At 57.8% G+C, this 15,387-nt stretch overlaps 1 protein-coding gene across 5 annotated transcripts in view; it reads right to left on the bottom strand.

Annotated features, from left to right (window-relative positions):
* Osbpl2 (oxysterol binding protein like 2) overlaps positions 1-6,236 on the bottom strand; it is a 34,429-nt gene extending 28,193 nt beyond the window's left edge. For 2 of the 5 annotated variants that reach the window (XM_046433387.2, XM_046433386.2), the window contains exon 1: positions 6,153-6,214. The gene's annotated coding sequence lies outside the window, so the exon portion shown is untranslated. Of the gene's footprint in view, positions 1-5,688; positions 5,711-6,152 lie in introns of those variants that run through there. The other 3 variants (XM_046433384.1, XM_058575655.1, XM_058575656.1) reach the window with 3 other exon arrangements.
* Between the last annotated feature and the right edge of the window lie 9,151 nt (positions 6,237-15,387).

Here is a 15,387-nt window from a genome sequence, read left to right as displayed (position 1 = left end):
CAGTGTCTCCTCCTGAGTGCTGAGGTCAGCCACAGATGGCTCAGTGGCCTCAAAAGGCAGGAGGAAAAAAGCCAGGCAGCAATTGGAGCAGGGGACTTCCCAGACCCACTTACATACAGGCCTGTGCCAGGAGGTGGCAGCAGGGCTGCTCAACATGCCACCCACACTGACGGCCTCAAGACCAGTGCGTGTGACAGGATATGACAGAGGACAGTCAGGCCAGCGGCCTTCATCCTCACTCCAAACCTGCCCAGGCTCCCCCCGCCCCTCGGCTCACTGTAGCATGCCCTCTGGGGCCTGGGAAGGAGGGGGCCTGGGAAGTCCATTGCTGGGAAATCTTTTTTACAGAAATTGTATGAATTAAGGATCCCATAAACAATCCCTGCTCGGTCTTTTTTCAAAGGGCGTGTGTGTGGTTGGCAACAGATCACCACTGCTGAGACCGCATGTGGCACCACTCTGCCCGAGCACACTGAGTCCTGGAGTCAGGCGGGTGAGCGGGGTGAAGAACTGAGTGAACTTTCCTGAACACCTGTCCCTCATCCATAGGCTAAACATAGTTAAGTCCAAATGCGTGAGAAGTGCCATGATACTGCTCTTTCCTCGGGGCAGGACAAACACAAGCCAGGCTGTCTGGCTCTGCCCGGCCATGTCTAGGGTGGTCTTCCCAGTCAGGAGCTGTACTGGCTCCTCACCGAGTGGGCTGCCTGACTGCAGGCCAGACGTCAGCTCTCCACACTAAGAAACAGGTGCGGACACAAAAGTGGCCGCCTGCTAACTGAAGGCACCAGCCAGGCAAGTTGATCAGCCACCAACAGGGACTTAGATTCTCAAAGGAAACACTGCACCACTCGCCCGCGGCCCACCGTGCTCCACATTTGCAGTGTGGCCTTGCCGAGGCAGGCAAAGGGCCAGCCCAGCAGGGTTCCCGGGCAGCAGCTGGCCCTGAGGGGAGTCTCAAGACCACTGTCCAGGCCAGAGTCCCTCGATTGCTGTCCCCAAATTGATCAAACTGCTCAGTACTGAAGAGCAGGTGCCAGAGCGTGTCCCCGCTTCCGATCCAGCGCAGGTCGTCCACACACAGGTGAGCACAGCTCTTCATCCACACGTGTCTGCTTTAGTCAACCTCATCATCATGCAACAGGAAAAGCCATCCAAACGTGCCCGAGGGAGTGGTTGCATGGCTCTGGACGGCACCCGCAGCCCTCCCTCACTGAGGCGCAGCAGGCAGACTCGGTCAGTCTGCCCCTCGCAGGACTGCTCGTGTGCAGCTCTGCCCCAGCAGCCACTGCACACCTCCAAGCCCGTGACCAGGTGAAAGGCTGCTGTCCTGCAGGGCTCCTGGACACCCTTGCCCTTTCGTCAGCTTCTCTCTCTATGGCCTCCATCCAGGGCCTTCTTGTTATCTTGCCCAACTGCACACTGCTGGTCCCCTGACCGGTTTTACTGTGTTGAGAAACTTATCATCCTAACATCAGCCCTGCCCAAGTCTCGCCCAGCTGTACTTCCTGAGCACTACTTCAGGGGTGGTGTTCACCCCTGAAGGTCAGGGAAACCCACAAATCTCCCCCCAACTGCAGGCCTCCAATCAAGAAAAAAGAAAAAACTGCTAAATTCTGTTGGTGATTTTTTTCTCCCCCCGAAAGATGACTCAGACTATTCATCAATTTATCAAAGGGGCCTTGATCCAAAAAGGGTTCTGACCCAACCAGAGGTCCCAGGACTGTGCAACCAAAGGTCCCAGGACTGCCTGGAACTCTCTGCAGACAAGCCACGGCCACATAACCACAGGAAGCCTGGGCTTGCAGGCCACCTGGCTGGGCACCTACACTTGCTACACAGTTCCTCAGTTTCCTGATGAGAAGCCAGATGACAGCCTCCCACACTGACTCAGGAGCTGTCCACCAAGGCCCAGCCAGCCTGCTGCAGAGCTGGAGCCAGTGCCACAGCCCCAGGGCCCCTCTCCCTCCTTCCTGTCTCCCCGACCTGCCTGACACCTCTCAGGGCGACAGTAACTATTAACCCTACTGGTTCTGCCACAGGTCACTGGCAAAGGCTGCTGTGCCAGCGCACACTCAGGAGTGAGGACACCCACCGTTTCTGGAATGACTCCATGCCCCAGCTCACGTCTGACACCTGCTGCCGTCAATGCTTCTCCAGGGTGTTCTGGCCTGGCCACCAGATCAGACATTCACTTCAGTTTTAAACAGCAATAGACATCATTTCTGGTCGAGCACAGTGGCACCAGCTGGCCCTGTCGCAGGAGCAGCCCTTGACCCGGCCTTCTTTGATTCAGTGAACCCAGCCAGCTGTGTACCTGCACGCCAGCACTGCCATTCCTCCCACAGCTGCCTCTGCATATTACGGAACAGCCTCCCCAAGACCCTCCTCCTCCCTGTCACGTTCCCCAAGAGCACCCCATGCCACCTGGAACAACTGCTGTCTGAGCACCATCCATGGGGAGGTCTGAGCTCCGGCCCTGTGTCTAGAGACCAACCAAGAGCCCCTGGTACCCTCCCAGACATGCCTCAGCATCAGGGACAGAGTCCCAGACCCCAGTACCAGGCCAGCAGGCCCAGGCCGGGGCCAGGCATAATCAGTCCACAACAGGTGGGCACCCTTCCCAGCTACACCAGAATTTCTCAGGCTTGGGCTACGAAGCCCAGAGTAGGTTTCTCAAAATTAACCAAACAGGTATGCTGCTTAAAAAAAGAAAAGAAAAAGAAAAAGAGAGAAGGTAAGCAAAGAGAAAGAGACACACAAAACACCAGGCAACCCAGGAGACTGTGCAGGAGGATGCAAGTTCCAGGCCAGCTTGGGCAAGACCCTGTCCCAAAATAAACAATAAAAAGGACTGGGGGTGTGGCTCAGTGGTAGAGTATCCCCTGGGTTCAATCCTATACCCCCGCCCCCCCCCACACACACACACACACAGAGCACAGTCCATACACATGCATTCTTGAATCTGGTCCCTTCTGGAGGTCATCTCCACTACTGAGCCCAACTCAGGGACAGCAGTGTTTGTGCTACCAGATGCTCTGACCTTCATGCTTTGAAATTCTATCAAGTTATCCCATGTTCTTTCCTGAAGGAAAGGGAAGTGTCGTAAAGTTTACGGAAGCACAATGAACCATTGAATCACGTTTGTTAATAAGAGCCAAGTAGGGGCCTATGGGAGACTCACTCCCACATTGGGACTTGAGCCCAACCAGCAGTGACACCCAGAGATGAAACTTCCTCGCAAAAAAAATCACAGCAACAAATTACTTACTGTAGGAAACTGCATTTATGTCAAATTAGAACCTAAAATACTCTTAGGATTTAAGTATTTTTAGTAGTCACATTCAAATACTTTCAGTCTTGATAAGGTTATAAATCAGCCATAAAATACACTAAGTTTTGGAACTAAACTTTACCCTTCACAGTGCTGCAAACTAAATCAGAAGTCTCAGGGCTGGGGATGTGGCTCAAGCAGTAACGCGCTTGCCTGGCATGCGTGGGGCGCTGGGTTCAATCCTCAGCACCACATAAAATAAAAATATTGTGTCCACCGAAAACTGAAAAATAAATATTAAAAAAATTCTCTCTCTCTCTCTCTTTAAAAGAAAAAGGAGTCTGCACCCACCAAATAGAAGTACAGTAATGACTGGGACAGCCTCGGTATTCAGGGGTCTTTTCCTACATCGGACCTCACTTGATGGTTCCTGATGCCGTGGTAACTTGTTTCAAACAGAACACAATAACCTATTTCACAAGCAAAGACTAGAGGCCAGAGCAAATGGTGGCCCAGAGGCCCAGTATGAGCTTCCCCAGGTCCCCCCACAACTCTAAGATGCTGCAACTCACGAACACAATGTCAGCTCCATCCTAGCAAAGTCACCAATGCATCTACCCCAGGGACCCTTCCACTGCCACAGCAAGATGACTGACACCAGTTTCTCTCCCTCTTTACAGAGAGCACAAAAACATCCTCATCGAAATAAAGAACACCATAATTTCAATTAGCCAAATGCAAGAAGACTTGAAAGTCAATCAAGTTGTTTTGTTTTGTTTTTTGGTACCCAGGATTGAACCCAAGGGCACTTTACCACTGAGCCACATCCCCAATCCTTTTTATTTTGAGACAGGGCCTTGCTAAGTTGCTGAGGCTGGCTTTGAACCAGTGATCCTCCTGCCTCAGCCTCCTGAGCCGCTGGGAAGTTTTAAGAACTATCTAAGTCTCATTTGCTAGCACTGCCAGAATTGTGGAGAAGACAAGCTAAGAGTCAAGTGGCACTCTCTAAACATTAAAGAACATTGCTTGTTAAGATGGAAAACCCAAGTGTCTGACGGCTCTGCATGCACTTGGAAGGAGGGAAGAAAATGTAACACTGACTGCCTGAAGCTCATGCAGGCCTACCTGAAAGCAAATCCTCACTCTTCAAACTGCATCCACACCTGCCCCCCGCTTCCAGGACTAACATGGACAACTTCACTAGTAACAAAGACACTGTGCAGCAGGTGGGCATTGCAGCAAGATCCTGGATGGCCAAATGTAGAATGACTTTATTTAACAAGAAACAAAATGATTTTATAAACACTCAGGCTCACAAAAAATGAAAACCTGTTACATGTGCTACAGGAGACAAAGTCTGACACAGTAACAGTACGACTGGAATGTCTTCAGTGAGTCTGTCAAACAGATCAGTCTGAAACAGCAGCATGGGCTCTGTGTGAGAATGGGAACTCAGGGCTAGAGATGTAGCTCAGTGGCAGAGCAGTTGCCTAATATGCACAAGGCCAGGGCTTGATCCCAGTACCACAAGGGGAAAAAAATGAACCCCAGAGCCACACTGCCTGGGCTCAAACCCCTGCTCTATACTTTACTGCTATGTGGGCTAGAGTAAGCTATGTTCCTCAGCTTCCTCACCAATGGACTACGGATGATGTCAGTGCCTGTCTAGCAGATCCCTGTGAGACACAGAGCCTCACAATGATCTGAGGCAATGGTTGTTAAATACCATCATCCTCCCAGATAAGAGCCGCTCCTAACAGAAGAACCTGCAAGGCAAACAAGGTGAATTCTGAGCAGATCCGGCCACCTTGTCTAGTCATGTTCTAAGTGACAACACCATGGCAGGTACTGTGCTGCAAGGGAGGAAGTACCATCTTCAGGTTCTCTAGGTTCCTGTCCCAGCAAGGGAAAGGGAACTGACACCTTGGAGCACTTATGTGCCTGAGGCTGAAGCAGCCAGCAAAGCAGACGTCACCTGCCTCAGAGGGAACTGAGGCCCAGAGGGAGATGCCCCCTTGCAGTTAGGAAGGCCTCTCCTCTGTCCAGGCATCAAGGGCCATGAGAACCCTTGACCCTTAACATATGGTACTGCACAGGGCATCTGCACTTTTGAGCTGACCCCTCAACAGGATGCCAGGCCACACACAGCACCCACCCAGGTCTGCAACTGGCCTTTCATAAGTATCTGCCAAACCCCACTCAAGAAGACCACATCTCCAGTGTGCAAAGGAGGTCCCTGAAAAGAGTGCAACCCAACAGCTGCTGGTCCTCAGCCCAGTGCCTGTCCTCTCTCCGGCATAACAAAACCCTGAAGGGGGTGACATCCCCTTGTGCACCACCACCACGCGCCTGCTGGCCAGGTACACTCAGCAAGGCTGACTTCAGGAGTACCCGTAGGTCTTGGTCCGGCTCACCTGGGACCACCTGCCAGTCTTGGTCTGAACTCAGAACTCACTCGGTCTAAGGACGCGTCCCTGCGTCCCTGCGTCCCTGCGTCCCAAACTCCGCTGCGGAGGGAAGGACCTTAGAAACCAGACTGCCGAGGCCCGCGCGGCACAAAGTTCTCAGAGGCCCCCGCGGCCAGCTGGGCCCCCGCCCGGCGGAAACAAAGCGGCGGCCCGGCGGCGCCTCGGGAGGCCGGGCCGGGACCGCGGGGCCGCCCAGCCGCTCCACCGGGCCCGGCCGGACCCCCGGACCCCCTGGCTGCGGCGGGCGGGCCGGGCGGATGCGGCCCGGGGCCCGCAGGAGGCGGAGGCCGCAGCACCGTTCGAGGCCGCCGCCCAACTCGCGAGTCTCGGCGCCCGCGGCCCAGCCTGGGTCCACGGCGACCGCACTCACCCCGGCCCCCGCCCGGCCCGGCCCGGCCCGCCGCACTCACCCCGGCGCGGTGCCCGCCGGCCGCCGAGCCGCGCCGCCGCCCCGCCCCCGCCTGCGGCCGCTGACACCGAGGCGGAAGTGCGGCCCGCCGCCCCGCGACAGGCAGCCCGCGCCGCCACTCGCCGCGCCCCGCGCCGCCGCGTCGGCCGCCGCCGGCCCAATCAGCGCCCGGCCCGAAGGCCGTGCCGGGGCCGAACGACACTGATCACGTCGCCGGGGCGGCCTCTCCCTCCGCCCCGCGAAGTCCCGCCCCCAGGAAGATTGACGGCAGGAACATCCAATCAGCGCATGGTATGGGCGGGGTTATGCAAATACAGCCCCGAGAAGGACGGGGGAGAAGGAGAGAGGGGCGTGGCCTCGGGAGAGGCGGGTTTGCAAACAGTGAGTAGGGTGGTCTTGGCATGGGCGCTGGGGCGACCGGAGAGTGCGAGGCCCCACTCCGGTTACAGACCCAGGGGATATTTCCCAGAGATGCTAGGCACCCAGCGAGTGCTGAATATCGTCCTCCTGCCTTTGCATGACGCTCCTTGCTCAATAAAATTCGGTGCATGTTTACTTCTCCATCTGCCACCCTAGCCATCTCACTCCCCTTAAAAAGCCTCCAGGCGCCCACTGGCCTGCGGCCCTTAGTTTCGCCCCCAGAAGCTCTGGATACACACCTGGAGCTTGTAGTTTTTCCAGAGCCTCTGAGCACCCAGTTTCCTTGGCAAACAGGGTCCCTGTACTTGAGTCATGGGTCTGGTTTGAGATGAGTAGAGTGAGGTTGACTAGGCTGGCTATGAACTGCTTAGGGGTGGGCATGTGGCCTTGTTCTGGCCCAGGAGGCTCAGTGGCAGAGAATTCAGACCAGAGGGGGACTGAAGCCAAGTGGCTCTCATCTGCCTACTGACCTCTGCAGAACCCAGTTATGTGAAAGAATGATTTGCGTCTGGGGCGACTGATGGAGGTGTGTGCCGGAGGAGCGTGGCACTTGAGATACATGGGCCAACAACACCCAGTGCCTGGAGCAGCACAGGAGTCTGTACCATTCAGTGACCTGAAAAACTGCATGTGATTTTCTGCTACAGCCACTTTGAGGTAGGGCCAAAAGGGTACTGGGCCCCTGCAACCACAAGACCCTGGATGAGTCAACCATGATCCCACAGCTCATTTTGAAGGCCCTGCTCAGTGCTGCCTCTTCCACTGCCTCTGGCAAGGGGGGTTCTCACACAGGTCTCCCCTAGCAGGACTGAGGAGCTCAAGGCAGGGCAGATCTTGGGGACTGTGGCCCTGTGGCAGACACACACCCTTGTAAATACTGGGGCCTCGATGGGCGACAGGGCCCAGGCCACCTCTCTGGCTCTACATCCCAGGGGCTGTCCCAGTGCACTGGTGGGTCCATTGTCAGCTGGGCTGCTAGGGACTAGGAAGGAGCCCCCTGCGTCCCTTCTGAAAAGAGAGATGGGAGGGCCTCCGAAACAAAGGCGTTGCCATGGTTACCCCTGAAGAGAGAAAGAAAGAGAGACAGAGAGAGAGAGAGACTGCAGCCTGCAGAGGGAAGGGTGCAGGCACAGCCCCCAAGCCAAGACAAGGACAGGCTGGTTGCCAAGGAGATGGCCAGGCTGACCAGGCTCCAGCTTCCCCACCAGCCTCCAAGCCCCTTCCCCTAAATCTCTAAGGCTGACCCTTGCATAAGGACATGCTCCTAAAGGGCTCACCTGCCTGCCCACCCCTCCACCAGGAGTTCTAGTCGCCTCAGACAAATGTCTATGCAGCCGAGCCTGATCATCTCACCCCAGCTGTGGGGAAGGGTGGGCTCTGACCTCAGATGGCTTGGTGCAGGGATGGGTTTCCCCCACTTTAACAGATCCATAGCTGGACCCCAAGGACTGGCTGCTGTGTAGCCAGGTTTGGGCAGGGGCAGCCCAGGTGAACACCCTCAGTCTGTGATGGGGGTGCTGAGAACCAACTTTGGAGGGTATTTTAGGGTCTTCACTAGTTCAAAGGCCAATTCCAGAAGCAAAATTCTCTAGGAATAGATGGAGGGAGTGGAAAGGACAGAGATGTCTGGGGATAATGCCAAGAAAGGGCGAAGGTAACAGAGGACAATGACAGCTGAATGCCCCGTGATTTATGTGCTTCATCTGATTTCCCCTCGTGGCAGCCAGTCTGGTGGGCACTGCATTGTCACTGGGACCCCCTGGACCCACAATGAGGAAATGCCCTGCAGGCCCCAGGCATAGCACCTCCTGTGGGCCAGTTCCCATCCCCAGGCTGCTGGAGAGGCAGAGCCCTGCCCAGACCACACACCAGAGCCTGCACTTGAAGGAGATGCCCAGGCGTTCCCGCTGGGCTGGGGCTGCCTGGCCCACAGCAGGCCCACTGGCAGCCACTGGAAGGGCCTGGGAGTTGCTGGTCGGGGGGTCATTTGGAGTCTCTGTGCATGTAGTGGTCTGTTTTGGGGGTGTGCTCCCACCTGAAATGCTCTGAGACTAAGCCGAGTCTCAGAGCCCCATGCCCCACCCCCACATGGCACGGATGATCATCCAGTCAACATCAGTGTCCCAACTTCTGAATTTGCCGGTGACCATTATGAGCAGACCTCTGCGGTCTTGAGAGGACCCTGGGAGCCAAGCCAGGCCTGAGTGCTTCGCATGGAGTGTGGGGCTCTCTGACCAAATTCCCAGGATCCTCCCTCTGTCCTCGTAGCTAAGGAGGAGGGATCTGTCCCTTTTCCCTATAGTCAGTGGATACCATGCTTTACCCAGGGCCTGCTCCTGGCCTGCCCTTGGGTGCCCACTCTCCCTGTGGGCAGCCATAGCCTCTAGGCACACAAGCCTGCATCATCCTGCCTCCTGCCCTCTCCTGTGGGCAGGCAGAGAAGGTATGACAGCCCCCATTCTGGATGGGCAAACTGAGCCTCTGAGGGCAGAAGCAGCTTTCCAGAGTCAGGCTCCCAGCGGGCAGCAGAGCAGTCCTGCCCATAACCTGCTGCCCTCTGCCCCACATTCTCTTTCCTCCTCTCAGGCCTCTGGCCTGGATTCATGACCTTGTTTGGGCCTGGGCCCAGAGCAGCCCCATTAGACCCACTGGGTCTTAGTGTCCAGGGAGGTGCTGCCCCCGTTGCAGCCCCACCCAGCCAGCTCCGTAGCCTGGTCCCAGCTCTGGCTCAGATCTTGGCAGAGCACTCTTCGCCACGCCCTTCTGGGGCATGCCCTAGAATATTCTCTGTGGACACAGCCAGAGGAGGCCCGGCCGCGGGGGCCTGGCCTCAGCCTCACGTGGCTGGGGCAGATCCCTCCCACCCAGCTCTGGAGTCTGCGGCGTGACAGCTCAGCTCCCCTGTTGTCGGGAGGAGGGTATTTTTAGGCTTGAACCCGCCTCGTGAAGAGACAAGTTATCAATAGCAGCAGCAAAGGGCTTTTTCTTGTTCTTTTTCCCCCCCATGTATTTGGGACCTGAACAATCTGCACCCATTAAATTCTGCCAAAAGAAAAAAAATGGTGTTCCTCTTATAAACTTTTTACCCCACAGCTTCCTCCCTGCTTCGGCTTTGAGAGCCAACTCTTTCTGGGGTCACTCCCACCCTGCTCCCCTCTCTGCAGGTGACGTTGAGGTCAGTCTGCTCCACAATGCCAGCCGTCCCCACAGAGAGTGAGGGGAGGCGAGCAGCAAGGCCCCAGATTACACTTTCTTAGGTGGACGTGGGCCATCACTTCTGAGCTCCATGGTGGCCCTTGCATTTATTTGGGGCTGGCTCTGTGCCAGCCCTGGGCGGAGTAGCTTTGAAGGCCCTGTTGCCCATGATGAGGAAGCCCTTCGCAGTCCCAGGAGCTTGCTGGCTGCTCTTCAGGTTTCTAGAGGAAAGGGCTCCACAGTCAAGGGGTGGAAAACTGGAAACAGGGCTCCCAGGCCCCTCCCCGCCCTGGCAAATGGGATGCCTGGGAGCCCGGGGCAGACCCAGGACCCCGGAACTGGGAGCCTTTCCCAGGAGTGTCTTGCAAGAGCTGGAGGGAGTGGCCTCTGGCTTTCTGGATGGAAGTTTGGGGCCAAGTGTCTCCTCGCCCTTCAGGGTTAGGGCTCCGTTTCTGAGAAAGCCCAGAATAACAGGCTCCCGTGAGATAGAAATGCGCTCTCTCCTGCGACCAGGGCCCGAGGCGACCCGGCCAGCGGGTGCTGTGAGTCCTCAGAGGCCAGGTCCCACCTGGCAGCTCTCTCCCAGGGCTTCCTTTCATCTTGGGTGTCACCTCCTGCCATCTGGCCAGAGGAGGAAGGAAAAGCTTTCGGGCCGAGCACACTCGCCGGATGAGTCAGCTTCCTCTGAGGACCCGTCCCCAAAGGTGCACCAGGCACTTCTCCTCGCACGTCGCAGGCCACAGCCTGGTCCCATGCCACTCTGGGCAGGACGGCCACGTTCTAGCTGCATGTGTTGTGCCCTGTCTGAAACAAGCTCAGAGGAGATTACGGATGGCTACCGGTCACAGGGCCTGCCTGCTGGCCTCACCCAAGAGAGACTGCTGGCACCACCAGGGCCCAGCGGCCAGGCCTGTGGACAGCTCCCGGCATTCCTCAGACCCAGAAACGTGGAGCCCTCTGGGGTGAGTGACCACACTGTCAGGCCACGGTGGATGCAACGTCCCCGGTACTGTTGTCCATCTTGGCCTGTGCCCTGAGCCCCAGTGGGCTGCTAGGCCAGCAGACTTTCCTCTCTTTCTGGCCCCCCTAACTGAAGGAAAGTGGTCCCTGCTTCTTCCCTCGGTACCTATTGAGCACCAGCCACATGCTGGCCCTGTAGCGGGCTCTGTGTACCACCATGAGCACAGCATGGGCCCCAGAGGACAGTAGCCGCTCTGGTCCCCCTCTCTGCTCCCTTCCTGGGGCCCACGTGGGGCAGGAAGGGTGTGCACACATCCATGTGCGGGGGACCGGCAGCGGGAGGAGAGACAGCTGGGCTGGGTTACATTTAGCTTGCTGAGAGCCAAGTGCGTTGGCCAGAGCCACTGGCTAGACCTCGGTGCCGGGGAAGCTGCGGCATGGGGTAGGAGGGAAAGGTTTAAACATCCCTGGGGAGCCCAGATGGGGAGCGAGGTGGTGTCTGGGACAAAGAGCAGCACTTTTTCCTCTTCCCGGGAGCAGCCCGGGCCAGCAGAGAGGGCTGGTTTGTCACGGCCACCCGACTTCTGTTCCTGGCCCCAGCACAACAGGTGGAGCTGAGGCCCAGGTATGACACAGCCAGGTACTGGGGGGCCTTCTGGGGGCCCACCCCCAGGAGGAGGCCAGGGGAGGGGAGTGAAAACAGCAGGGGACAGTATGCCAGGCCACTCACAGCACAGGGCAGGGAGCCCCACCCTGCCCTATGGCTCACAGAGCAGAGGGCGGGGTGACCCTTGGGCACTGTCCCTGATGGGAGCCTCCCATGGGCACATGACCTGCACCACCCTGTGAGGCCCAAGCTCAATTGACTGCTCTGCTGTTGCCATCTGGAAATGCCTCACCATCTGGAACAAGAGCCACACTCTCCTTCCCCAGTGGTCCCAGCAGGGTCCATGGGTGTCCAGAGGAAGGAGGATGTGGTGCGGGAAGCAGGCCCAGGGGCGCTGCCCGTCCAGAGTCATGTGCAGCCGACCAGGTGACTCCATCCCCTCCAGGGGTGATGACAGCCCAGGCCAGCCGGCTGGGTCTGCTCTGAGAAAGAGATGAAGGCTTGATAAAGGTCTTTGTGTTGGGCACGTTGCTGGCAGTGCCCAAGCCGGGGAAGACAGCCATCCAGGAGTCCCAGGGCCAGCGCTGCAGAGACCTTCAGGGCCAGTTCTTCTAAGGCACTCTGGGACACGAAGCTAGCCCAGTGCCTCCCCTGCTCACTAGCCTTAGGAGAGAGCTGTGAGGGCTTCTGAGCACCCACCTGAGTTGCACATAGTAGGTGCTCAATAAGTATGCCTGGTGTCTGCAGGAGGGTGTGCAAGCCAGTTGGCAGAGGCTGGGGGTCATGCATGGAGCCCCCGTGGGTCAAGGCTCTGCCGGTTGCTCATGGAGGGCTGGGTAGGCCCCCAGCTCCTGTGCCTCCGTTTCCTTGGGCTTTGAGAGCAGTCGAAGCCTCAGAGCACCACATGCCCCTGCCACGAGCACCTGGTGCTGGGCCCAGCGCCCACCCCATACTCCAGGAGCCACCTGAGTCCTCCCCACATGCAGGTGACCCCCTCTGCCTCAGACAGGGCGACACAGGCTCTGAGGCCAGCAGTGGGCTCCTGGACCAGCCCGCCTGGAGGGGAAGCCTCGGCCAGTGGCCTGGCAGATGCACACCAAGGCGTCCATACACGGGGAGGCTGGCCAGCCATCAGGCCACCACAGGGCACCCAGGCCGGGCTCACCCTACAGGATGGCACCCAGGCGAGTCACTCAAGATTTCATCCCAGGCTCATCCAGGGTCACCATTGTACAGACGGAAATGGAGCCTGGGAGCAGCCGCCTCCCAGGGAAGCGCATTACTCACTGTGGCCCCCCAGCTCTGCTGTCCAGCTGGGCACACCCAGGAAGGGACAGTTGGGACATGCCGGAGAGGTGGGCCCAGGCGGCGCTCGGGAAGGAGTGTGAGGGGAGGTCAGGGGCTGGAGGGGCAGGCTGTGGCAAGGTGGGCGGGGGACACACTGTGGCAGTAAGCACTCTGGTGGCACAGATGCCCTCCCTGGGGACATGGGGATGGTGCCCCTGAAGAAGGTGGGCTCGGCCTGGGCAGGAGCCTGGGCTCCCTCATCCTCAGTCAAGACCCAGCACTGCTGGTTTGTGCTGGAGACCACTGTGGCCAGAGGGTCCCACTGGAAGTGGGCAGCACAAACCTAAAGACCCTGGGCCATGTGGGGCCAGGGGCGCTGCTCCCCGCTGCCCTTTCAATCCTGCTATCCGCACCCCAGGGCAGCCCTGGAAGAGCTGGATCCCTGCTGTCCAGCTGTGTGTTCGGGTGAGTGCTGTGTGAGTGGCATACGTGTATGTCCAGCAGGGACCAGACTCCTGCCCGGACCCAGGCTCGGCTTTGGCAGTCTCCTGAATCTAGAGAGCGGGACCTGTCCCTGCAGGGTCACAGGACAGTGAACTTCCTCCTCGTGTCCTCCCATCCTGGTGTCATCGGACACTCACAGAGACACTCATGTGAGCACACTCACATGCACGATACGTAGACACGCCCAGAGACACACAGACAAAACCCAGCGACACCAGCCCTGTGCACAATGTGCACACCTTGCCCGCCCCTGTGAGCTGCCCAGGCCCTTCCTCCTGAGGACCCAGGGGCCTCAGTCTCATTAGCCGGGTCCAACAGACCCAGAACTGAGCGCAGGTGGGCTCACTCACCCATTCCCCAAGGAGCCTCCCCGGACACAGGCAATGCTGGGTGTAAACAGAGGGCCACTGCCCATGAGGGACCCAGCTGCCCCTCGCCAGAGGTGGCTCTGAGCCTGCTTGAGTGGGCTCACCCTGCTGCAACCCCCGCACACCACTGAAGGCTGGTGCCCATGTTTGCCCAGGTGGGATAGGCAGACCTGGAGGAACCCCAAGCTTCAGGGAGGAGCTGGGAGGCAGGTGCTGGGTGGTGCCTAGCCTGGGGAGCATGTGTGACAAATGCCGCAGTCTGGCTGGGCACAATTCAGGAGCCACTTGTCAAAAGAAACGAACTTTATTTTTAGAACACACACCCCAAACCACACAGCTCCTCAGGAAAAACCTTCAGAGCCCAACTGCCACCACCGGCTTCCCACAAGCCTCTCAACCTCCCCCACTCCTCCTGCTCTTGAGGCCGATTGGCTGGGTCGTGTGGGCGGAGCCAAAAAAGTCCCCCAATGAGCAGCTCCATGGTCTGAAAGGGCGGGGAAACAGCCCAATGAGCATCACCGCAGAGGAGCCAATCAGTTGGCAGCTAGAAGTTGCTGGGGCTGCTGTGAGCCAATCATCAGCTGGCAGCTGGAAGTTTGCTGGCAGCTGGAAGTTTGCTGGGGCCCCTTCGGATGTGGCTCTCAACATCTCCCCCTCTCTGTTTAAACAACAAACATGTGGCTTAGGGACCTTGCCTGCCTTAGGTTGTCCAATAGTACATATGGTTCTTACCCGTTATCGGATGAGCTGACCTCAAGGCGTCAGCCTCCTGTCTTAGGTTGGTACCATTGCAATTGGATCTTACCCGTCATTGACTACCGGTCCAGCATACAGCCACACCTGTGGATAGGTCTTTGTACCAGCAGGGGGTGAGGTTCTTTGCCTCACCTCTGTTGGCCCCCAAATTTTAGCTGAACGACCATGACAAGCAGAAGGGAGGAAGATACACCAAGCCAATTGACGGCTCCTTTTGGAAAAATTGTACCACCGATGACACCATCAGCAAAAATACCCCAACACTACCACAAGTCGCTGCACCAACAGATAGTTCACAATGCATACAAGTGAGTTCACAATGCATACAAGTGAGTTCACAATGCATACAAGTGATGCATAGTCCAGGCTAGTTCTGCAAGCAGTTCAGTGATGGCTCCTTTTGGAAAAATTGTACCACCGATGATACCATCAGCAAAAATACCCCAACATTGGGCTGGGGATGTGGCTCAAGCGGTAGCACGCTCGACTTGGCATGCGTGCGGCCCAGGTTCTATTCTCAGCACCACATATGAACGGAGATGTTGTGTCTGCCGAAAACTAAAAAATAAATATTAAAAAAAATACCCCAACACTACCACAAGCCTCTCCACCTCCCCCCACTCCTCCTGCTCTTGAGGCCGATTGGCTGGGTCTGGGATGGGGTGTGAGGGTACAGGGTACGAGGAAGGAGGTGGGCACCCAGATCCCACCAGCCCTCAGGTGCCAGGCCCAGGCAGGGGCTGTTGGCCCCAGGTTCACCCCACAGCCACCAGAGGCAGCAGCCAGACAAGGGAGCCAGCAACGCAGCAGTCACAGTCCCCTAGGGTGGCCCCAGAGAGTCACACAGGGCCCTGCCCTAAACAGACCACCCTCTGGGGAAGAGGATCAGCAGGGTGTGGCTGCCCTCCCCAGAACCTCAGCTGCCTGAGAGGGCCTCGCCTGCCCATGGGTGGAACAGCCTGGCACACATTGCCCCTGCCCAGCCTGCCCAACCTGCCCAGCCTGCCCAGCCTGCCCAGCCTGCCCAGCCTTGCACCCCTGGCCGGGGTCAGCAGAACGGACCAAGGCCGACAAGCCCTGTCCACGTCATGCATTGTCATCTGTGCTGGCCCAGCTGGTCACTGCAGGAAGACCAAGCA

The sequence above is a fragment of the Marmota monax genome, unplaced genomic scaffold (genome assembly GCF_021218885.2).
Source record: "Marmota monax isolate L192 unplaced genomic scaffold, Marmota_monax_Labrador192_F-V1.1 WCK01_AAM20220418_F8-fsc00014, whole genome shotgun sequence".
NCBI classification, from domain to species: domain Eukaryota; kingdom Metazoa; phylum Chordata; class Mammalia; order Rodentia; family Sciuridae; genus Marmota; species Marmota monax.
This window is presented reverse-complemented; position numbering and strand designations above follow the sequence as displayed.